The following is a 26218-nucleotide window of genomic DNA, read 5'->3' as shown; positions in this document are numbered from 1 at the left end:
CAGAAACTCTGTAGGTTCTTCCTGTGGAAGACCGGAATACTGGTAACTTTGCTGCACCATGATAATGAGCTGAGGGTTCAACTCAAAGCTACTGACTCCAATGGAGGGTATACAAATACTACTCCCATATGAAGCAGTAGTGGGATTAGCATATGACCCCAGAGTCCTTCTGGACTGTTCATTTCCACTTAGGTCCATGATGGAGAAAGGGAGATGATGTGGATTTATTTTATTTATTTTATTATAAAAAAGTAATTTTCGAAATAATAAAATAAAATAAAATAAAAACTAAAATAAAAATTAAAAATAAAAATTAAAAAATATATTTTAAAAATTTTCAAAAAAATGAGGAGAGAAAAAGTGGTTAGGATATTTTTGAAAAAGATGTGATTTTTTTAAATCTTAAAAGGATAATATTTTGAAAATTTTTGAAATTGAAATATGAATTTTTATAGAAAATTTCGAAAAATTTGCTTGAAAATAGTTAGAGAAGATAATTTTTTTATTTTTGAAATTTATGATGAAAGAGAAAAATACACAAAAGACACAAGACTTAAAATTTTTAGATCTAATGTTCCTTGCTTTCGAAAATTTTGGAGAGAAAACACCAAACTTAAAAATTTTAAGATCAAAACACAAAGAAGACTCAAGAACACCTTGAAGATTCACAAGAACAACAACAAAAGAAAGAACACCAAACTTAAAAATTTTTTTGAAAACCAAATTAAATTTTCGAAAATTAAAGAAAATTAACAAGAGAACACCAAACTTAAAGTTTGGCACAAGATTCAATCAAAGAAAAAGTTATTTTTGAAAAAGTTTTAAAAAGAAGATACCCAATTGCCAAGAACATAAGCCAACGCTCTAGCCAACTGAGCTATAAATTTAACATGTTTTAATATTGTATAAAAATTAATATTTTTGAAAACTGATATTTTGAAAAAGCACAAGGAAAACACGAAAACACACAGAATAGGAAAAACCAAAGATCAAACAAGAAAAATTGACAAGAACAATTTGAAGATCAAGAAAAAATAAAGAACATGCAATTCGAAAATTGAGAGACAAAGAAAAGCATGCAATTGACACCAAACTTAGAACATGACACTAAACTCATAAAAAAACGAAAATTCAATTAAAGAAAAATAATATTTTTGAAAAATTTTTAAAAGGAATAATAGAAGATGCAATCCTAGTGACTCTAAACCAAAAAGATAAATTTTTCCTAATCTAAGTAACAAGAATCACCATCAGTTGTTCAAACTCAAACAATCCCCGGCAACGGGACCAAAAACTTGGTGCACAAAATTGTGTATGCCAATATTAATAGACTATTTCTCACAGCTTCGCACAACTAACCAGCAAGTGCACTGGGTCGTCCAAGTAATACCTTACGTGAGTAAGGGTCGAATCCCACAGAGATTGTTGGTTTGAAGCAATCTATGGTTATCTTGTAACTCTTAGTCAGGATATTAATTTTTATTATCAGTTTGAATTGCAAATAAACGAAAGAACATGAAATAAATATTTATTATGCAGTAATGGAGAATATGTTGGAGTTTTGGAGATGCTTTGTCCTCTGAATTTCAGCTTTTCCCTTGTCCTCCTCTTCGCACACACAAGGTTCCTCTTATGGCAAGCTGTATGTAGGGTGTCACCGTTGTCAATGGCTACTTCCCATCCTCTCAGTGAAAATGGTCCAAATGCTCTGTCACAGCTCGACTAATCATCTGTCAGTTTTCGATCATATCGGAATAGGATCCATTGATCCTTTTGCGTCTGTCACTACGCCCAACACTCGCGAGTTTGAAGCTCATCACAGTCATCCAATCCTTGAATCCTACTCGGAATACCACAGACAGGTTTAGACCTTCCGAATTCTCAAGGATGCTGCTGGATTCTAGCTTATACCATGAAGATTCTGATTAAGGAATCTAAGAGATACTCATTCAATCTAATGTAGAACGGCTGTGGTTTTCAGGCACACGTTCATGGATTGAGGAAGGTGATGAGTGTCACGGATCATCACCTTCTTCATAGTGAAGCGTGATGAGCGGATAATTTGTACGCTTTTTGGCATTGTTTTTAGTATGTTTTTAGTATGATCTAGTTGGTTTTTAGTATATTTTTATTAGTTTTTAGTTAAAATTCACTTTTCTGGACTTTACTATGAGTTTGTGTATTTTTCTGTGATTTCAGGTATTTTCTGGCTGAAATTGAGGGACCTGAGCAAAAATCTGATTCAGAGACCAAAAAGGACTGCAGATGCTGTTGGATTCTGACCTCCCTGCACTCGAAGCGGATTTTCTGGAGCTAAAGAAGCCCAATTGGCGCGCTCTCAATGGCGTTGGAAAGTAGACATCCTGGGCTTTCCAGCAATATATGATAGTCCATACTTTGCCCAAGATTTGATGGCCCAAACCGGCGTACAAAGTCACCCTTAGGAATTCCAGCGTTAAACGCCGGAACTGGCACAAAAGTGGGAGTTAAACGCCCAAACTGGCATAAAAGCTGGCGTTTAACTCCAAGAAGAGTCTCTACACGAAAATGCTTCATTGCTCAGCCCAAGCACACACCAAGTGGGCCCGGAAGTGTATTTTTATGTCTTTTACTCATCTCTGTACACCCTAGGCTACTAGTTCTCTATAAGTAGGACCTTTTACTATTGTATTTTTAATCTTCGGATATCTAGTTCTTAGATCAGATCTTGGTTCTTCTGGTTCCCTCTCTGGGACCGAAGCCAATGATCACTCTTGTTCTTATGTATTTTCAACGGTGGAGTTTCTACACACCATAGATTAAGGTGTGGAGCTCTGCTGTACCTCGAGTATTAATGCAATTACTATTGTTCTTCTATTCAATTCCGCTTGTTCTTGTTCTAAGATATCACTTGTTCTTCAACTTGATGAATGTGATGATCCGTGACACTCATCATCATTCTCACCTATGAACGTGTGACTGACAACCACCTCCGTTCTACCTTCGATTGGGTGAATATCTCTTGGATTCCTGATACACGATGCATGGTTGATCGCCTGACAACCGAGTGCTCGCCTGACAAACGAGCCAGCCATTCCGTGAGATCAGAGTCTTCGTGGTATAGGCTAGAACTGATGGCGGCATTCAAGAGAATCCGGAAGGTCTAACCTTGTTTGTGGTATTCTGAGTAGGATTCAATGATTGAATGACTGTGACGTGCTTCAAACTCCTGAGGGCAGGGCGTTAGTGACAGACGCAAAAGAATCACTGGATTTTATTCCGGCCTGATTGAGAACCGACAGATGGATAGTCGTGCCGTGACAGGGTGCGTTGAACATTTCCACTGAGAGGATGGGAGGTAGCCACTTACAACGGTGAAACCCTTGCTTAAGCTTGCCATGGAAAGGAGTAAGAAGGATTGGATGAAGACAGTAGGAAAGCAGAGAGACGGAAGGGAAGGCATCTTCATACGCTTATCTGAAGTTCCTACCAATGAATTACATAAGTATCTCTATCTTTATCTTTATGTTTTATGCGTTTATCACCATACCCATTTGAGTTTGCCTGACTGAGATTTACAAGGTGACCATAGCTTGCTTCATACCAACAATCTCTGTGGGATCGACCCTTACTCGCGTAAGGTTTATTACTTGGACGACCCAGTACACTTGCTGGTTAGTTGTGCGAAGTTGTGTTTATGCCATGGTATTGAACACCAAGTTTTTGGTTTCATCACCGGGGATTATTTGAGTTGTGAAAAGTAGTGATCACAATTTCGTGCACCAAGTTTTTGGCGCCGTTGCCGGGGATTGTTGAGTTTGGACAACTGACGGTTCATCTTATTGCTTAGATTAGGTATTTTTTTTTCTTCAGAGTTCTTAAGAATGAATTCTAGTGTTTCAAGGTGATGTTCTTATCATCACCAAAGCTGATTGATCTTCATCAATTTAGCTCTTGAATGCAATGTTCTGCTGAAACTTGGCTGACCATGTCTAATTCCTTTAGACTGAAGTTTTAGACTAACATTGCATGATTCCTGGAATTCTCATTAAGAATTTTGATACCTTTTTCCACTTTATTTTCGAAAAAAAAAGCACAAAAAAAAATTTACAAAATCATAAAATCCAAAAATATTTCTTGTTTGAGTCTAGTGTCTCATGTTAAGTTTGGTGTCAATTGCATACATTCATTCATGTGTCTTAAGGATCTTCAAGTAATTCTTGATGATTTCTTACTCTGATCTTTGAATTCTTTTGACTTGAGTGTTTATGTGTCTCATATGCATTCTCATTAGTGTCAGTAGTATACAAACTGCTAAGTTTGGTGTCTTGCATGCATTGTTATTTGATTTTAGTTGCATTTTGATTATTCTTCATTATTAAAAATCAAAAAATATTTTTAATTTGTGTCCTTTCAAGTCAATAATATAGAGAATTGAAGATTCAGAACATACTGCAGAGGAATTGCACAGAAAAAGCTGGGCGTTCAAAACGCCCAGTGAAGAAGGACAGACTGGCGTTTAAACGCCAGCCAGGGTACCTGGTTGGGTGTTTAACGCCCAAAAAGGTAGTGTTTTGGGCGTTAAACGCCAGAATGTGCAGATGGCACAAGAGGGAAGATTCTGTTTTCAACTCAAATTTTTTTTCAGGTTTTCAAAATTTTTCAAAATCAAATCTTTTTCAAATCATATCTTTTCAATCAAATCTTTTTCAAAATCAATTTCTTTCCTTTTTCAAAGATACTTGCTATCAATTAATGATTTGATTCAACATTTCAAGCATGTTGCCTTTTCTGTTGAGGAAGGTTTAATGTTTGAATCATATCTTTTCTTGATAGCCAAGTCATTAATTTTTAAAATCAAATCTTTTTAAAAATGTTTTTCAAATCATATCTTCTCAATCACATTTTTTTAAAAACTAATCATATCTTCTTAACCACATCTTTTTCAAAATAGTTTTCAATCAAATCTTTTTGATTTCTAATTTCAAAATCTTTTTCAAAAATCACTTGATTTCTTTTCCACTCTTGGTTTTCGAAAATCAATTAAGTGTTTTTCAAAATGTTTTCAAAATCTTTTACTTAATTTTCGAAAATTGCTTCCCTTCTTCTCACATCCTTCTATTTATGGACTAACACTATTCCTTGATGCAAAATTCGAACTCCATCTTCTTTGACAAGTTCGAATTTTCTACTTCTGCCTTCCATTTTCTTTTCCTCTGACACCTCAAGGAATCTCTATACTGTGACATAGAGGATTCCATATTTCCTTGTTCTCTTCTCTTTCTTATGAGCAGGAGCAGAGACAAAAGCATTCTTGTTGAGGCTGACCCTGAACCTGAAAGGACCTTGATGCGAAAGCTAAGAGAAGCTAAGGCACAATTCTCTGTAGAGGACCTAACCGAATTCTTCAAAGAAGAAGAACTCATGGCAGCCGAAAACAACAACAATGCTAACAATGCAAGGAAGGTGCTGGGTGACTTTACTGCACCTACTCCCGACTTCTATGGGAGAAGCATCTCTATTCCTGCCATTGGAGCAAACAACTTTGAGCTTAAGCCTCAATTAGCTTCTCTAATGCAACAGAATTGCAAGTTCCATGGACTTCCATTGGAAGATCCTCATCCGTTTTTGGCTGAATTCTTGCAAATCTGTGACACTGTCAAGACTAATGGGGTTGACCCTGAGGTCTACAGACTTATGCTATTCCCTTTTGCTGTAAGAGACAGAGCTAGGACATGGTTGGACTATCAACCTAAAGAAAGCCTGGACTCTTGGGAAAAGCTAGTCAATGCCTTCTTGGCAAAGTTCTTTCCACCTCAAAAATTGAGTAAGCTTAGAGTGGAAGTCCAAACCTTCAGACAGAAGGAAGGAGAATCCCTCTATGAAGCTTGGGAAAGATACAAACAATTAATCAGAAAGTGTCCTTCTGATATGCTTTCTGAATGGAGCATCATAGGTATTTTCTATGATGGTCTCTCTGAACTATCCAAAATGTCTTTGGATAGCTTTGCTAGAGGCTCTCTTCATCTGAAGAAGACGCCTACAGAAGCTCAAGAGCTGATTGAAATGGTTGCAAATAACCAATTCATGTACACTTCTGAAAGGAATCCTGTGAACAATGGGACTAGTCAGAAGAAAGGAGTTCTTGAGATTGACACTTTGAATGCCATATTGGCTCAGAACAAAATATTGACTCAACAAGTCAATATGATTTCTCAAAGTCTGTCTGGAATGCAAAAGGAAGCTTCATCTGAGGAAGAAGCTTATGATCCTGAGAACCCTTCAATGGAAGAGGTGAATTACATGGGAGAACCCTATGGAAACACCTATAATCCTTCATGGAGAAATCATCCAAATTTTTCATGGAAGGATCAACAGAGACCTCAACAAGGTTTCAACAACAATAATGGTGGAAGAAACAGGTTTAGCAATAGCAAGCCTTTTCCATCATCTTCTCAGCAACAGACAGAGAGTTCTAAGCAGAATACCTCTGACTTAGCAACCATGGTCTCTGATCTGATCAAAACCACTCAAAGTTTCATGACTGAAACAAGATCCTCCATTAGAAATTTGGAGGCACAAGTGGGTCAGCTGAGCAAGAAAATTTCTGAACTCCCTCCTAGTACTCTCCCAAGCAATACAGAAGAAAATCCAAAAGGAGAGTGCAAAGCCATCAACATGGCCGAATTTTGGGAGGAAGAAGAGGCAGTGAACGCCACTGAGGAAGACCTCAATGGACGTCCACTGACCTCCAATGAGTTCCCCAATGAGGAACCATGGGAATCTGAGGCTCAAAATGAGACCATAGAGATTCCATTGAACTTACTTCTGCCATTCATGAGCTCTGATGAGTATTCTTCCTCTGAAGAGGATGAGTATGTCACTGAAGAGCAAGTTGCTAAATACCTTGGAGCAATCATGAAGCTGAATGACAAGTTATTTGGAAATGAGACTTGGGAGGATGAACCCCCTTTGCTCACCAAAGAACTGGATGACTTGTCTAGGCAGAAACTGCCTCAAAAGAGACAGGACCCTGGGAAGTTTTCAATACCTTGTACCATAGGCACCATGACCTTCAAGAAGGCCTTGTGTGACTTAGGGTCAAGTGTAAACCTCATGCCTCTCTCTGTAATGGAGAAGCTAGGGATCTTTGAGGTGCAAGCTGCAAAAATCTCACTAGAGATGGCAGACAACTCAAGAAAACAAGCCTATGGACTTGTAGAGGATGTTTTGGTAAAAGTTGAAGACCATTACATCCCTACTGATTTCATAGTCCTAGAGACTGGGAAGTGCATGGATGAATCCATCATCCTTAGCAGACCCTTCCTAGCCACAGCAAAGGCTGTGATTGATGTTGATAGAGGAGAGTTGATCATTCAAGTGAATGAAGAATCCTTGGTGTTTAAGGCTCAAGGATATCCCTCTACCAACATGGAGAGGAAGCATGAAGAGCTTCGCTCAAAACAGAGCCAAACAGAGCCCCCACAGTCAAACTCTAAGTTTGGTGTTGGGAGGCCACAACCAACTTCTAAGTTTGGTGTTGAACCCCCACATTCAATCTCTAAGTTTGGTGTTGGGAGGTTCCAACATAGCTCTGAGCATTTCTGAGGCTCCATGAGAGTCCTCTGTCAAGCTAATGACATTAAAGAAGCGCTTGTTGGGAGGCAACCCAATGTTTTATAATTAACTATTTTCTTTTGTTATTTTATGTTTTTTGTAGGTTGATGATCATGAGAAGTCACAAAATCAATGAAAAGAGCAAAAACAGAATGAAAAACAGGAAGAAAAACAGCACACCTTGGAGGACGCACCTACTGGCGTTTAAACGCCAGTAAGGTTAGCAGATGGGCGTTTAACGCCCAGTCTGGCACCATTCTGGGCGTTTAACGCCAGAAAGGGGCACCAGACTGGCGTTAAACGCCAGAAAAGGGCAAGAAGCTGGCGTTAAACGCCAGAAATGGGCACCAGCCCGGCGTTTAACGCCAGAAATGGCTAAAAACACAATTTTGCTTGCCATTTGGTGCAGGGATGACTTTTCCTTGACACCTCAGGATCTGTGGACCCCACAGGATCCCCACCTACCCCACCACTCTCTCTCTTCTTCCCCCACTCACCAATCACCTCAACACCTCTTTCCCAAACACCCTTCACCTATCAAATCCCATCTTTCTCTTCACCACTCACATCCATCCTTCATAAAACCCCACCTACCCCACCATTCAAATTCAAACCACTTCCCCACCCAAACACACCCTCACTTGGCCGAAAATCACCCTTCCCCTCTCCTATATAAACCCATCTTCACTCCTTCATTTTCACACAACCTAAACACCACTTCTTCCCCTTTTTGGCCGAACCACAAAGCCATTCCCTTTCCCTTCATTTCTTCTTCTTCTACTCTCTTCTTTCTTCTTTTGCTCGAGGACGAGCAACAATTTTAAGTTTGGTGTGGTAAAAGCATTGCTTTTTGTTTTTCCATAACCATTTATGGCATCCAAGGCCGGAGAAACCTCTAGAAAGAGGAAAGGGAAGGCAAAAGCTTCCACCTCCGAGTCATGGGAGATGGAAAGATTCATCTCAAGGGTGCATCAAGACCACTTCTATGAAGTTGTGGCCTTGAAGAAGGTGATCCCCGAGGTCCCTTTTTCACTCAAAAAGAGTGAATATCCGGAGATCCGACATGAGATCCGAAGAAGAGGTTGGGAAGTTCTTACCAACCCCATTCAACAAGTCGGAATCTTAATGGTTCAAGAGTTCTATGCCAATGCATGGATCACCAAGAATCATGATCAAAGTGTGAACCCGGATCCAAAGAATTGGCTTACTATGGTTCTGGGGAAATACTTGGATTTTAGTCCGGAAAGTGTAAGGTTGGCATTCAATTTGCCCATGATGCAAGGAGATGAACATCTTTACACTAGAAGGGTCAACTTTGATCAAAGGTTGGACCAAGTCCTCATAGTCATATGTGAAGAGGGCGCCCAATGGAAGAGAGATTCAAGAGGGAAGCCGGTTCAATTGAGAAGGCATGACCTCAAGCCCGTAGCTAGAGGATGGTTGGAGTTTATCCAACGCTCAATCATTCCCACTAGCAACCGGTCCGAAGTTACCATAGACCGGGCTATCATGATTCATAGCATCATGATTGAAGAAGAAATAGAAGTTCATGAGGTTATAGCTCAAGAACTCTATAAGGTGGCGGACAAGTCCTCTACCTTGGCAAGGTTAGCCTTTCCTCATCTCATTTGTCACCTCTGTTATTCAGTTGGAGTTGACATAGAGGGAGACATCCCCATTGATGAGGACAAGCCCATCACTAAGAAGAGGATGGAGCACACAAGAGACCCCACTCATCATTAGATCCCTGAGATTCCTCAAGGGATGCACTTTCCTCCACAAAACTATTGGGAGCAACTAAACACCTCCCTAGGAGAATTGAGTTCCAACATGGGACAACTAAGGGTGGAGCATCAAGAACACTCCATCATCCTCCATGAAATTAGAGAAGATCAAAGAATCATGAGAGAGGAGCAACAAAGACAAGGAAGAGACATTGAGGAGCTCAAGCACTCCATAGGACCTTCAAGAAGAAGAAAGAGCCGCCATCACTAAGGTGGACCCGTTCCTTAATTTCCTTGTTCTTTATTTTCCTGTTTTTCGAATTTTAGTGCTTATGTTTATCTATGTTTGTGTCTTGTGATCATTAGTGTCTTAGTGTCTATGCCTTAAAGTTATGAATGTCCTATGAATCCATCACCTTTCTTGAATAAAAAAAAAACGTGCATAATTGAAAAAGAAAAGAATTGCATGAATTTTGAATTTTATAACAGTTTAATTATTTTGATGTGGTGGTAATATTTTTGTTTTTTGAACGTATGCTTAAACAGTGCATATGTCTTTTGAATTTGTGGTTCATGAATGTTGGCTCTTGAAAGAATGATGAAAAAGGAGACATGTTACTGAGGATCTGAAAAATCATAAAAATGATTCTTGAAGCAAGAAAAAGCAGTGAATACAAAAAAAAGGGAGAAAATTTCGAAAAAAAAGGGAGAAAAGAAAAAAAAAGAGAGAAGAAAGAAAGAAATAAAGTTGTGATCCAAGGCAATAAGAGTGTGCTTAAGAACCCTGGACACCTCTAGTTGGGGACTCTAGCAAAGCTGAGTCACAATCTAAAAAGGTTCACCCAATTATGTGTCTGTGGCATGTATGTATCCGGTGGTAATACTGGAAGACAGAGTGCTTTGGGCCACGGCCAAGACTCAATAAGTAGCTATGTTCAAGAATCATCATACTTAACTAGGAGAATCAATAACACCATCTGGATTCTGAGTTCCTAAAGAAGCCAATCATTCTGAATTTCAAAGGATAGAGTGAGATGCCAAAACTATTCAGAGGCAAAAAGCTAAAAGCCCCGTTCATCTAATTAATACTGATCTTCATAGATGTTTTTGGAATTCATTGCATATTCTCTTCTTTTTATCTCACTTGATTTTCAGTTGCTTGAGGACAAGCAACAATTTAAGTTTGGTGTTGTGATGAGCGGATAATTTGTACGCTTTTTGGCATTGTTTTTAGTATGTTTTTAGTATGATCTAGTTGGTTTTTAGTATATTTTTATTAGTTTTTAGTTAAAATTCACTTTTCTGGACTTTACTATGAGTTTGTGTGTTTTTCTGTGATTTCAGGTATTTTCTGGCTGAAATTGAGGGACCTGAGCAAAAATCTGATTCAGAGACCAAAAAGGACTGCAGATGCTGTTGGATTCTGACCTCCCTGCACTCGAAGCGGATTTTCTGGACCTACAGAAGCCCAATTGGCGCGCTCTCAATGGCGTTGGAAAGTAGACATCCTGGGCTTTCCAGCAATATATGATAGTCCATACTTTGCCCAAGATTTGATGGCCCAAACCGGCGTACAAAGTCACCCTTAGGAATTCCAGCGTTAAACGCCGGAACTGGCACAAAAGTGGGAGTTAAACGCCCAAACTGGCATAAAAGCTGGCGTTTAACTCCAAGAAGAGTCTCTACACGAAAATGCTTCATTGCTCAGCCCAAGCACACACCAAGTGGGCCCGGAAGTGGATTTTTATGTCTTTTACTCATCTCTGTACAACCTAGGCTACTAGTTTTCTATAAGTAGGACCTTTTACTGTTGTATTTTTAATCTTCGGACATCTAGTTCTTAGATCAGATCTTGGTTCTTCTGGTTCCCTCTCTGGGACCGAAGCCAATGATCACTCTTGTTCTTATGTATTTTCAACGGTGGAGTTTCTACACACCATAGATTAAGGTGTGGAGCTCTGCTGTACCTCGAGTATTAATGCAATTACTATTGTTCTTCTATTCAATTCCGCTTGTTCTTGTTCTAAGATATCACTTGTTCTTCAACTTGATGAATGTGATGATCCGTGACACTCATCATCATTCTCACCTATGAACGTGTGACTGACAACCACCTCCGTTCTACCTTCGATTGGGTGAATATCTCTTGGATTCCTGATACACGATGCATGGTTGATCGCCTGACAACCGAGTGCTCGCCTGACAAACGAGCCAGCCATTCCGTGAGATCAGAGTCTTCGTGGTATAGGCTAGAACTGATGGCGGCATTCAAGAGAATCCGGAAGGTCTAACGTTGTCTGTGGTATTCTGAGTAGGATTCAATGATTGAATGACTGTGACGTGCTTCAAACTCCTGAGGGCGGGGCGTTAGTGACAGACGCAAAAGAATCACTGGATTCTATTCCGGCCTGATTGAGAACCGACAGATGGATAGCCGTGCCATGACAGGGTGCGTTGAACATTTCCACTGAGAGGATGGGAGGTAGCCACTGACAACGGTGAAACCCTTGCTTAAGCTTGCCATGGAAAGGAGTAAGAAGGATTGGATGAAGACAGTAGGAAAGCAGAGAGACGGAAGGGAAGGCATCTTCATACGCTTATCTGAAGTTCCTACCAATGAATTACATAAGTATCTCTATCTTTATCTTTATGTTTTATGCGTTTATCACCATACCCATTTGAGTTTGCCTGACTGATATTTACAAGGTGACCATAGCTTGCTTCATACCAACAATCTCTGTGGGATCGACCCTTACTCGCGTAAGGTTTATTACTTGGACGACCCAGTACACTTGCTGGTTAGTTGTGCGAAGTTGTGTTTATGCCATGGTATTGAACACCAAGTTTTTGGTTTCATCACCGGGGATTATTTGAGTTGTGAAAAGTAGTGATCACAATTTTGTGCACCAAAGCGCAAATGAACATCTTAGATAGGAACAAGCGTGTTTGAATGGAAAACAGAAATAATTGCATTAAGTCATCAAGACGCTGCAGAGCTCCTCACCCCCCAACAATGGAGTTTAGAGACTCATGCCGTCAAAAAGTACAAAATTCAAATCTAAAAATGTCATGAGATATAAAATAAGTCTCTAAAAGTTGTTTAAATACTAAACTAGTAGCCTAGGTTTACAGAAAATGAGTAAACTAAGATGAATAGTGTAGAAATCCATTTTTGGGGCCCACTTGGTGTGTGCTGGGGCTGAGACTTAAGCTTCAAACGTGCCTGGGCTGTTTCTGAAGTTGAACGCCAGGTTGTAACCTGTTTCTGGTGTTGAACTCTAACTTGCAACCTGTTTCTGGCGCTGAACGCCAGACTACAACATGGAGCTGGCGTTAAACGCCAGTTTACATCGTCTATCTTCGCGCAAAGTATGGACTATTATATATTGATGGAAAGCCCTGAATGTCTACTTTCCAACCCAATTAAGAGCGCGCCAATTGGACTCCTGTAGCTCCAAAAAATCCATTCCGAGTGTAGGGAGGTCAGAATCCAACAGCATCAGCAGTCCTTTTTCAGCCTAAATCAGATTTTTGCTCAGCTCCCTCAATTTCAGCCAGAAAATACCTGAAATTATAGAAAAACACACAAACTCATAGTAAAGTCCAGAAATATGAATTTTTCCTAAAAACTAATAAAAATCTACTAAAAACTAACTAAAACATACTAAAATCTACATGAAATTACTCCCAAAAAGCGTATAAAATATCCGCTCATCAGCACTCTTCTGTTATCTGTTTAGATAATTGCTATCTTGTCTGATCTAATTAGCATTTTGGTGTCTTGTAGCATCTCTTTAAATTCTGCTAACTGTTTTGTCAGAAAAAATAATTGCTGATTGAGTTCAGCAACTTGTTTTGGAGGACTAAGTTCAATGGATACTACTTTAGCCTCTTCTTTCATGGAGGACTCACTACTTAAGTACAGATGCTGATTTCTAGCAACCGTATCTATGAGCTCTTGAGCCTCTTCAATTGTCTTTCTCATGTGTATCGATCCACCAGCTGAGTGGTCTAGAGATATCTGGCTCTTTTCTGTAAGCCTGTAGTAGAAGATGTCTAATTGCACCATTCTGAAAACATTTCAGAGGGGTATTTCCTTAGCATCTCTCTGTACCTCTCCCAGGCATTATAAAGAGATTCACTATCCTCTTGTTTAAAGCCTTGGATGTCTAGTCTTAGCTATGTCATCCTTTTGAAGGGAAATATTGATTCAGGAATTTGTCTGATTTTCATGTTCTTATACTGGCTTTGGGTTGGTTGTTTAACCACCTCTTAGCTTGGTCTTTTATAGCAAATAGAAATAGCAATAATCTGTAGATATTCTGATCCACTTCCTTATCACGTACTGTGTCAGCAATTTATAAGAACTGTACTAGAAACTCAGTAGGTTCTTCCTGTGGAAGACTAGAATATTGGCAATTTTGCTGCACCATAATAATGAGCTGAGGGTTTAGCTCAGAATTGCTGACTCTGATGGGGGGTATACAGATACTACTCCCATATGAAGCAGTAGTGGGGTTAGCATATGACCCCAGAGTCCTTCTGGACTGTTCATTTTCACTTGGGTCCATGATGGAGAAAGGGAGATGATGTGGATTGTAAATACACAATTTTCTCTTTTTTTCCTTTTTTTTGGAAAACCGAAATTAAAAGAAAATAAAAATAAAATAAAATAAACGAAAAATTGAATATAAGTTCAAAAATTAGAAGAAAAATAAATAAAAGAAAATTAAAAACTAAAATAATTAATTAATTAAAAAGATTTGAAAAATTGTGGATGAGGATTTTCAAAAAATGGAGAGAGAGAAAGTGGTTAGGAAGTTTTGAAAAAGATATGATTTTAAAAATTTAAAGATTGAAACTTTCTTAACAAGAAAACACCAAACTTAAAATTTTTCAATCAAACTAATAAAATAGGACAAGTAATTCGAAAATTATAAAAAAAGAAAAAGGATTTTGAAAAAATTTTATAAAAGATTTTCGAAAAATATAAAAAAGAAAATTGAAAAAGAATTTGTTTTGAAAAAGATTTAAAAAGATAAATTTTTAAAATTGAAATTTTGACTTGACTAACAAGAAACTACCAAATTTTAAAAATTTTGACTAAGTCAACCTAAGAAATTCGAAAATGATGAGTAAATAAAGAAAAATATATATTTTTTTTGAATTTAATGAGGAAAGAGAAAAACAATAAAATGACACCAAACTTAGAATTTTTAGATCAAAACAAAGAAAACAAACAAGAAAACTTTGAATGTCCAGATGAACACCAAGAACAAATTTTAAAAGTTTTTAAGGAAATAAGGACACTAATAATTCAAAAATGTATAAGATAAACAACAAAAGACACCAAACAAGAAAATTTAAAGATCAAATAAAGAAAATTATCAAGAACAATTTAAAGATCAAGAAAGAACTAAGAACATGTAATTAAAAATATGAAGAAAAATAAAAACATGCAATTTGAAAAATTGAATGAAAATAAAAATATGCAATTGAAACCAAACTTAAAACATGAAACTAAACTCAAACAGAAGACTCAATTATTAGTTTATTTGTTTTTTATCTATTTATTAAAAATTTTCGAAAAAAAATCTTGAAAAAGAAAACAAGAATTTTAAAATTTTAACAAAAACAATAATAAAAGACTTAAAGAAAAATTAAAGATTAATAAAGAAAAATAAGATTTTTGACAAGAAAATAAAAGACTCAAATTTAGTGACTCTAAACCAAAAAAGATAATCTTTTCCTAATCTAAGCAACAAGATGAACCGTCAGCTGTCTAAACTTGAACAATCCCCGAAAACGGCGCCAAAAACTTGGTGCATGAAATTGTGATTCACACTTTTTACAACTCTGGTACAATTAACCAGCAAGTGCACTGGGTCGTCCAAGTGATACCTTACGTGAGTAAGGGTCGATCCCACGGAGATTGCCAGCTTGAAGCAAGCTATGGTTATTCTGTAACTCTTAGTCAAGATATTAGTGATAAAAATGATTTTGTTTCTAAAAAGTAAAAGAGCATGAAATTAATGATACTTGTTGTTCAGTAATGGAGAATAGGTTGAGGTTCAGATATGCTCTGGTGCACGAAATTGTGATCATCAATGGTGCCATCAACATGGTACGCTCAATTGCAATCTCAACTCTTTATCACAACTTCGCACAACTAACCAGCAAGTGCACTGGGTCGTCCAAGTAATAAACCTTACGCGAGTAAGGGTCGATCCCACGGAGATTGTTGGTATGAAGCAAGCTATGGTCATCTTGTAAATCTCAGTCAGGTGGATTCAAATGGTTATGGATGATTAATGATTAAAAGATGAATAAAACATAAAATAAAGATAGAGATACTTATGTAATTCATTGGTGAGAATTTCAGATAAGCGTATGGAGATGCTTTGTCCCTTCCGTCTCTCTGCTTTCCCACTGTCTTCATCCAATCCTTCTTACTCCTTTCCATGGCAAGCTGTATGTTGGGCATCACCGTTGTCAATGGCTACAGTCCCGTCCTCTTAGTGAAAATGTTCAACGAGCTCTGTCATAGCACGGCTATTTATCTGTCGGTTCTCGATCATGTCGGAATAGAATCTAGTAATTCTTTTGCGTCTGTCACTAACGCCCCACAATCGCGGGTTTGAAGCTCGTCACAGTCATTCAATCCTTGAATCCTACTCAGAATACCACAGACAAGGTTTAGACCTTCTGGATTCTCTTGAATGCCGCCATCAATTCTAGCTTTTACCACAAAGATTATGATTAAGGAATCCAAGAGATAAACATTCAAGCCTTGTTTGCTTGTAGAACGGAAGTGGTTGTCAGGCACGCGTTCATAAGTGAGAATGATGATGAGCGTCACATAATCATCACATTCATCATGTTCTTGGGTGCGAATGAATATCTTAGAACAAGAATGAGCTGAATTGAATAGAAGAACAATAGTAATTGCATTAACACTCGAGGTACAACAGAGCTCCACACCTTAATCTATGGTGTGTAGAAACTCCACCATTGAAAATACATAAGAACAAGGTCTAGGCATGGCCGAATGGCCAGCCTCCCATAATCTAAGAACTAGACGTCCAAAGATGATCCTAAGATCTAAAGTGATCAAAAGATTCCAGGATGTCAAATACAATAGTAAAAGGTCCTATTTGTAGATAACTAGTAGCTTAGGGTTTACAAAAATGAGTAAATGACATAAAAATCCACTTCCGGGCCCACTTGGTGTGTGCTTGGGCTGAGCATTGAAGCTTTCATGTGTAGAGACTTTTCTTGGAGTTAAACGCCAGCTTTTGTGCCAGTTTGGGTGTTTAACTCCCATTCTTGTGCCAGTTCCGGCGTTTAACGCCAGGCAGTCTTGAGCTGATCTGGAACGCCGGTTTGGGCCATCAAATCTCGGGCAAAGTGTGGACTATTATATATTGCTGGAAAGCCCAGAATGTCTACTTTCCAACGCAATTAAGTGCGCAGAAATGAAGATTTTGTAGCTCCAGAAAATCCACTTCGAGTGCAGGAAGGTTAGAATCCAACAGCATCTGCAATCCTTTTCAGCCTCTGAATCAGATTTTTGCTCAGGTCCCTCAATTTCAGCCAGAAAATACCTAAAATCACAGAAAAACACACAAACTCATAGTAAAGTCCAAAAAAGTGAATTTTAACTAAAAACTAATAAAAATATAATAAAAACTAACTAAAACATACTAAAAACAATGCCAAAAAGCATATAAATTATCCGCTCATCACAACACCAAACTTAAATTGTTGCTTGTCCCCAAGCAACTGAAAATAAAATAAGATAAAAAGAAGAGAATATGCAATGAATTCCAAAAACATCTATGAAGATCAGTATTAATTAGATGAGCGGGGCTTTTAGCTTTTTGCCTCTGAACAGTTTTGGCATCTCACTCTATCCTTTGAAATTCAGAATGATTGGCTTCTATAGGAACTCAGAATCTAGATAGTGTTATTGATTCTCCTAGTTAAGTATGATGATTCTTGATCACAGCTACTTTATGAGTCTTGGCCGTGGCCCAAAGCACTCTGTCTTCCAGTATTACCACCGGATACATACATGCCACAGACACATAACTGGGTGAACCTTTTCAGATTGTGACTCAGCTTTGCTAGAGTCCCCAATTAGAGGTGTCCAAGGTTCTTAAGCACACTCTTTTTGCCTTGGATCACGACTTTATTTTTACCCTTGCCTTTTGGCTTTTTTTTTCAACTTGCTTTCTCTCTCTTTTTTTATTGTATTCACTGCTTTTTCTTGCTTCAAGAATCATTTTTATGATTTTTTATATCCTCAGTAACATGTCTCCTTTTTTCATCATTTTTTCAAGAGCCAACATTCATGAACAACAAATTCAAAAGACATATACACTGTTCAAGCATACATTCAGAAGTCAAAGTATTGTCACCACATCAAAATAATTAATCTGTTATAAAATTCAAAATTCATGAAATTCTTCTCTTTTTCAAGAACATTTTTTCATTTAAGAATGGTGATGGATTCATAGGACATTCATAACTTTAAGGCATAGACACTAAGACACTAATGATCATAAGACACAAACATAGATAAACATAAGCATGAAAATTCGAAAAACAGAAAAATAAAGAACAAGGAGATTAAAGAACGGGTCCACCTTAGTGATGGCGGCTTGTTCTTCCTCTTGAAGATCTTATGGAGTGCTTGATCTCCTCAATGTCTCTTCCTTGCCTTTGTTGCTCCTCTCTCATGATTCTTTGATCTTCTCTAATTTCATGGAGGATGATGGAATGTTCTTGGTGCTCCACCCTTAGTTGTCCCATGTTGAAACTCAATTCTCCTAGGGAGGTGTTGATTTGATCCCAATAGTTTTGTGGAGGAAAGTGCATCCCTTGAGGCATCTCAGGGATTTCATGATGAATGGGATCTCTTGTTTGCTCCATCCTTTTCTTAGTGATGGGCTTGTCCTCAACAATGAGGATGTCTCCCTCTATGTTAACTCCAACTGAATTACAGAGGTGACAAATGAGATGAGGGAAGGCTAACCTTGCCAAGGTAGAGGACTTGTCCGCCACCTTATAAAGTTCTTGGGATATAACCTCATGAACTTCTACTTCCTCTCCAATCATGATGCTATGAATCATGATAGCCCGGTCTATAGTAACTTCGGACCGGTTCCTAGTGGGAATGATTGAGCGTTGGATAAACTCCAACCATCCCCTAGCCACGGGCTTGAGGTCATGCCTTCTCAGTTGAACCGGCTTCCCTCTTGAATCTCTCTTCCATTGAGCGCCCTCTTCACAAATGTCTATGAGGACTTGGTCCAACCTTTGATCAAAGTTGACCCTTCTAGTGTAAGGGTGCTCATCTCCTTGCATCATGGGCAAGTTGAATGCCAACCTTGCATTTTCCGGACTAAAATCTAAGCATTTCCCCCGAACCATTGTAAGCCAATTCTTTGGGTCCGGGTTCACACTTTGATCATGGTTCTTGGTGATCCATGCATTGGCATAGAACTCTTGAACCATTAAGATTCTGACTTATTGAATGGGGTTAGTAAGAACTTCCCAACCTCTTCTTCGGATCTCATGTCGGATCTCTGGATATTCACTCTTTTTGAGTTTGAAAGGGACCTCGGGGATCACCTTCTTCATGGCCACAACTTCATAGAAGTGGTCTTGATGCACCCTTGAGATGAATCTCTCCATCTTCCATGACTCGGAGGTGGAAGCTTTTGCCTTCCCTTTCCTCTTTCTAGAGGTTTCTCCGGCCTTAGATGCCATAAATGGTTATGGAAAAACAAAAAGCAATGCTTTTACCACACCAAACTTAGAAGGTTTGCTCGTCCTCAAGTAAAAGAAGAAAGAAGAGAGTAGAAGAAGAAGAAATAGAGGAGATGGAGGTGGCTTTATTTTTTGGCCAAGGGGGAGAAGTAGTGTCTAGGTTGTGTGAAAAGAATGGTGGGATTTGATAGGTGAGGGGTTTTTGGGGAAGAGGTGTTGAGGTGATTGGTGAATGGGTAAAGAAGAGAGAGAGTGGTGGGGTAGGTGGGGATCCTGTGGGGTCCACAGATCCTGAGGTGTCAAGGATAATTCATCCCTGCACCAAGTGGCGAGCAAAAATGCTCCTTCTGCCAATCCTGGCGTTAAACGCCGGGTTGGTGCCCATTTCTGGCGTTTAACGCCAGCTTCTTGCCCATTCCTGACGTTAAACGCCAGTCTGGTGCCCCTTTCTGGCGTTAAACGCCCAGAATGGTACCAGACTAGGCGTTAAACGCCCATTTGCTGTCTTCATTGGCGTTTAAACGCCAGCAAGTTTTTCTCCAGGGTGTGCTGTTTTTCTTTTTGTTTTTCATTCTGTTTTTGCTTTTATCAATTGTTTTTGTGACTTCACATGATCATCAACCTACAGGAAACATAAAATAATAAAAGGAAAATAGATAAAATATAACATTGGGTTGCCTCCCAACAAGCGCTTCTTTAATGTCAGTAGCTTGACAGTGGGCCCTCATGGAGCCTCACAGATACTCAGAGCAATGTTAGAACCTCCCAACACCAAACTTAGAGTTTGACTGTGGCGGTTCAACACCAAACTTAGAATTTGGTTGTGGCCTCCCAACACCAAACTTAGAGTTTGACTGTGGAAGGCTCTGTTTGACTCTGTTTTGAGAGAAGCTCTTCATGCTTCCTCTCCATGGTTACAGAGGGATATCCTTGAGCCTTAAACACAAGGGATTCTTCATTCACTTGAATGATCAATTCTCCTCTGTCAACATCAATCACAGCCTTTGCTGTGGCTAGGAAGGGTTTGCCAAGGATGATGGATTCATCCATGCACTTCCCAGTCTCTAGGACTATGAAATCAGCAGGGATGTAATGGTCTTCAATCTTTACCAGAACATCCTCTACAAGTCCATAAGCTTGTTTTCTTGAATTGTCTGTCATCTCTAGTGAGATTCTTGCAGCTTGTACCTCAAAGATCCCTAGCTTCTCCATTACAGAGAGAGGCATGAGGTTTATGCTTGACCCTAGGTCACACAGAGCCTTCTTGAAGGTCATGGTGCCTACTGTACAAGGTATTAAGAACTTCCCAAGGTCCTGTCTCTTTTGAGGTAATCTCTGCCTAGTCAAGTCATCCAATTCTTTGGTGAGCAAAGGGGGTTCATCCTCCCAAGTCTCATTACCAAATAACTTGTCATTTAGCTTCATGATTGCTCTAAGGTACTTAGCAACTTACTCTTCAGTGATATCTTCATCCTCTTCAGAGGAAGAATACTCATCAGAGCTCATGAATGGCAGAAGTAAATCCAATGGAATCTCTATGGTCTCAGTGTGAGCCTCAGATTCCCATGGTTCCTCATTAGGGAACTCATTGGAGGCCAGTGGACGTCCATTGAGGTCTTCCTCAGTGGCGTTCACTGCCTCTTTCTCCTCTCCAAATTCGGCCGTGTTGATGGCCTTGCACTCTCCTTTTGGATTCTCTTCTGTATTGCTTGGAAGGGTACTAGGAGGGAGTTCAGTAACTTTCTTACTCAGCTGACCCACTTGTGCCTCCAAGTTTCTAATGGAGGATCTTGTTTCAGTCATGAAACTTTGAGTGATTTTGATTAGATAAGAGACCATGGTTGCTAAGTCAGAGTGGCTCTGCTTAGAATTCTCTGTCTGTTGCTGAGAAGATGATGGAAAAGGCTTGCTATTGCTAAACCTGTTTCTTCCACCATTATTGTTGTTGAAACCTTGTTGAGGTCTCTGTTGATCCTTCCATGAGAGATTTGGATGATTTCTCCATGAAGGATTATAGGTGTTTCCATAGGGTTCTCCCATGTAATTCACCTCTTCCATTAATGGGTTCTCAGGATCATAAGCTTCTTCTTCAGATGAAGCATCATTAGTAATGCCTGGTGCAGCTTGCATTCCAGACAGACTTTGAGAAATCATATTGACTTACTGAGTCAATATTTTGTTTTGAGCCAATATGGTATTCAGAGTATCAATCTCAAGAACTCCTTTCTTTTGATTCGTCCCATTGTTCATAGGATTCCTTCAGAAGTGTACATGAATTGGTTATTTGCAACCATTTCAATGCGTTCTTGAGCTTCTGCAAGCGTCTTCTTCAGATGAAGAGATCCTCCAGCAGAGCTGTCCAATGACATCTTGGACAGTTCAGACAAACCATCATAGAAGATACCTATGATGCTCCATTCAGAAAGCATGTCAGAAAGACACTTTCTGATCAATTGTTTGTATCTTTCCCAAGCTTTATAGAGGGATTCACCTTCCTTATGTCTGAAGGTTTGGACTTCCACTCTAAGCTTACTCAATTTTTGAGGTGGAAAGAACTTTGCCAAGAAGGCATTGACTAGCTTTTCCCAAGAGTTCAGGCTTTCTTTGGGTTGTGAGTCCAACCATATCCTAGCTCTGTCTCGTACAGCAAAAGGGAATAGCATAAGTCTGTAGACCTCAGGGTCAACCCCATTGGTCTTGACAGTGTCACAGAATTGCAAGAATTCAGCTAAAAACTGATGAGGATCTTCCAATGGAAGTCCATGGAACTTGCAATTCTGTTGCATTATAGAAACTAATTGAGGCTTAAGCTCAAAGTTGTTTGTTCCAATGGTAGGGATAGAGATGCTTCTCCCATAGACGTCGGGAGTAGGTGCAGTAAAGTCACCCAGCACCTTCCTTGCATTGTTTGCATTGTTGTTGTTTTTGGCTGCCATGTCTTCTTCTTTTAAGATTTTTGTTAGGTCCTCTACAGAGAATTGTGCTTTAGCTTCTCTTAGCTTTTGCTTCAAGGTCCTTTCAGGTTCAGGGTCAGCCAAAATAATAATGCTTTTGTCTTTGTTCCTGCTCATATGAAAGAGAAGAGAACAAAAAAATATGGAATCCTCTATGTCACAGTATAGAGATTCTTTGAAATGTCAGAGGAAAAGAAGAATAGAAGGAGAAGGTAGAAGAATTCGAACTTATCAAGTGGGATAGAGTTCGAATTGTGCATTGAGGAGGAGTGTTAGTCCATAAATAGAAGGATGTGAAAAGAGGGGAAGAATTTTTGAAAATAGAGTAAAAGATTTTAAAACAATTAAAAGAAATTTTGAAAATTTGATCGATGATTTTCGAAAACTAAGATTGGGAAAGAAGTTCAGTGATTTTTGAAAAAGATTTTGAAATTAGAAATCAAAAAGATATGATTGAAAACTATTTTGAAAAAGATGTGATTAAAAAGATATGATTGAAAAGTTATGGTTTTAAAAAGATATGATTGAAAAGATATGATTGAAAAATAATTTAAAAAGATTTGATTTTTAAAATTAATGACTTGGCTAACAAGAAAAGATATGATTCAAATGTTAAACCTTTCTCAACAGATAAGGCAACATACTTGAAATGTTGAATCAAATCATTAATTGTTAGCAAGCATTTTTGAAAAATGGAAAGAAATTGATTTTGAAAATATATGATTGAAAAGATATGATTTGAAAAAGATTTGATTTTGAAAAATTATGGAAACTTGAAAAAAAATTGAATTAAAACAAAATCTTCCCTCTTGTGCCATCCTGGCATTAAACGCCTAGAATGGTATCCATTCTGGCATTTAACGCCCAAAATGCTACCTTTTTGGGCGTTAAACACCCAGCCAGGTGCCCTGGCTGGAGTTTAAACGCCAGTTTTCCTTCTTCACTGGGCGTTTTGAACGCCCAGCTTTTTCTGTGTGATTCCTCTGCTGTATGTTCTGAATCTTCAATTCTCTGTATTATTGACTAGAAAAGACACACTTTTGAAAATTTTTTTTGGATTTTTAATGATGAGGAATAATCAAAATGCAACTAAAATCAAATAAACAATGCATGCAAGACACCAAACTTAGAAGTTTGTATACCACTGACACTAACAAGTTGAGAATGCATATGAGAAACAACAAAACACACAAAACAAGAGAATCTCAAGATCAGAGCAAGTAAATCATCAAGAAAAACTTGAAGATCAATGAAGACACATGAAAAATGCAAGAAGAACAGAAACATGCAATTGACCCAAACTCGAACAATCCCCGGCAGTTGTCCAAACTCGAACAATCCCCGGCAACGGCGCCAAAAATTTGGTGCACGAAATTGTGATCATCAATGGCGCCATCAACATGGTATGCTCAATTTCAATCTCAACTCTTTATCACAACTTCACACAACTAACCAGCAAGTGCACTGGGTCGTCCAAGTAATAAACCTTACGCGAGTAAGGGTCGATCCCACGGAGATTGTTGGTATGAAGCAAGCTATGGTCATCTTGTAAATCTCAGTCAGGCGGATTCAAATGGTTATGGAGGATTAATGATTAAAAGATGAATAAAACATAAAATAAAGATAGAGATACTTATGTAATTCATTGGTGAGAATTTCAGATAAGTGTATGGAGATGCTTTGTCCCTTTTGTCTCTCTGCTTTCCCACTGTCTTCATCCAATCCTTCTTACTCCTTTCTATGGCAAGCTGTATGTTGGGCATCACGGTTGTCAATGGCTACAGTCCCATCCTCTCAGTGAAAATGTTCAACGCGCTCTGTCACAGCACGGCTATACATCTGTCGGTTCTTAATCATGTCGGAATAGAATCCAGTGATTCTTTTGTGTCTGTCACTAACGCCCCACAATCGTGAGTTTGAAGCTCGTCACAGTCATTCAATCCTTGAATCCTACTCAGAATACCATAGACAAGGTTTAGACCTTCCAGATTCTCTTGAATTCCACCATCAATTCTAGCTTATACCACGAAGATTCCGATTAAGGAATCCAAGAGATAAACATTCAAGCCTTGTTTGCTTGTAGAACGGAAGTGGTTGTCGGGCACGCGTTCATAAGTGAGAATGATGATGAGCGTCACATAATCATCACATTCATCATGTTCTTGGGTGCGAATGAATATCTTAGAACAAGAATGAGCTGAATTGAATAGAAGAACAATAGTAATTGCATTAACACTCGAGGTACAGCAGAGCTCCACACCTTAATCTATGGTGTGTAGAAACTCCACCGTTGAAAATACATAAGAACAAGGTCTAGGCATGGCCGAATGGCCAGCCTCCCATAATCTAAGAACTAGACGTCCAAAGATGATCCTAAGATCTAAAGTGATCAAAAGATTCCAGGATGTCAAATACAATAGTAAAAGGTCCTATTTGTAGATAACTAGTAGCTTAGGGTTTACAAAAATGAGTAAATGACATAAAAATCCACTTCCGGGCCCACTTGGTGTGTGCTTGGGCTGAGCATTGAAGCTTTCATGTGTAGAGACTTTTCTTGGAGTTAAACGCCAGTTTTTGTGCCAGTTTGGGCGTTTAACTCCCATTCTTGTGCCAGTTCCGGCGTTTAACGCCGGGCAGTCTTGAGCTGATTTGGAACGCCGGTTTCGGCCATCAAATCTCAGGCAAAGTGTGGACTATTATATATTGCTGGAAAGCCCAGGATGTCTACTTTCCAACGCAATTGAGAGTGCACCAATTGGCTTTTGTAGCTCCAGAAAATCCACTTAGAATGCAGGGAGGTCAGAATCCAACAGCATCTGCAGTCCTTTTTAGCCTCTGAATTAGATTTTTGCTCAGGTCCCTCAATTTCAGCCAGAAAATACCTGAAATCACAGAAAAACACACAAACTCATAGTAAAGTCCAGAAAAGTGAATTTTAACTAAAAACTAATAAAAATATAATAAAAACTAACTAAAACATACTAAAAACAATGCCAAAAGCATATAAATTATCCGCTCATCATGCTCTGTCTTCTGAATTTCTGCTTTTTGATGAGCGGATAATTTGTATGCTTTTTGGCATTGTTTTTAGTATGTTTTTAGTATGATCTAGTTAGTTTTTAGTATATTTTTATTAGTTTTTAGTTAAAATTCACTTTTCTGGACTTTACTATGAGTTTGTGTGTTTTTCTGTGATTTCAGGTATTTTCTGGCTGAAATTGAGGGACCTGAGCAAAAATCTGATTCAGAGACTGAAAAGGACTGCAGATGCTGTTGGATTCTGACCTCCCTGCACTCGAAGTGGATTTTCTGGAGCTACAGAAGCCCAATTGGCGCGCTCTCAATGACGTTGGAAAGTAGACATCCTAGGCTTTCCAGCAATATATGATAGTCCATACTTTGCCCAAGATTTGATGGCCTAAACCGGCGTTCAAAGTCACCCTCAGAAATCCCAGCGTTAAACGCCGGAACTGGCACCAAAATGGGAGTTAAACGCCCAAACTGGCATAAAAGCTGGCGTTTAACTCCAAGGAGAGTATCTACACGAAAATGCTTCAATGCTCAGCCCAAGCACACACCAAGTGGGCCCGGAAGTAGATTTTTATGTCATTTACTCATCTCTGTACACCCTAGGTTACTAGTTCTCTATAAGTAGGACCTTTTACTATTGTATTGACAGAGAGATCGGGGTAGCTATCTTTGTTCTTATGATATCTTAGATCATTGGGAGGCTGGCCATACGGCCATGCCTAGACCTTGTTCTTATGTATTTTCAACGGTGGAGTTTCTACACACCATAGATTAAGGTGTGGAGCTCTGCTGTACCTCGAGTATTAATGCAATTACTATTGTTCTTCTATTCAATTCCGCTTGTTCTTGTTCTAAGATATCACTTGTTCTTCAACTTGATGAATGTGATGATCCGTGATACTCATCATCATTCTCACCTATGAACGTGTGACTGACAACCACCTCCGTTCTACCTTCGATTGGGTGAATATCTCTTGGATTCCTGATACACGATGCATGGTTGATCGCCTGACAACCGAGTGCTCGCCTGACAAACGAGCCAGCCATTCCGTGAGATCAGAGTCTTCGTGGTATAGGCTAGAACTGATGGCGGCATTCAAGAGAATCCGGAAGGTCTAACCTTGTCTGTGGTATTCTGAG

The 26218-nt window shown here is 38.9% G+C and overlaps 1 non-coding gene across 1 annotated transcript; it reads right to left on the bottom strand.

The window, feature by feature from the left end:
* Nucleotides 1-5808: 5808 nt before the first annotated feature.
* On the bottom strand, nt 5809-5916 carry LOC112719286 (small nucleolar RNA R71). Its single transcript, XR_003161593.1, has one exon. It is a non-coding gene; the product is annotated as a small nucleolar RNA R71 (small nucleolar RNA).
* Nucleotides 5917-26218: the final 20302 nt, after the last annotated feature.

Source organism: Arachis hypogaea, chromosome 10, assembly GCF_003086295.3.
Source record: "Arachis hypogaea cultivar Tifrunner chromosome 10, arahy.Tifrunner.gnm2.J5K5, whole genome shotgun sequence".
Classification (NCBI taxonomy): Eukaryota; Viridiplantae; Streptophyta; class Magnoliopsida; order Fabales; family Fabaceae; genus Arachis; species Arachis hypogaea.
The sequence above is the reverse complement of the archived record's forward strand: the minus strand, read 5'-3'. Positions and strand labels throughout refer to the sequence as shown.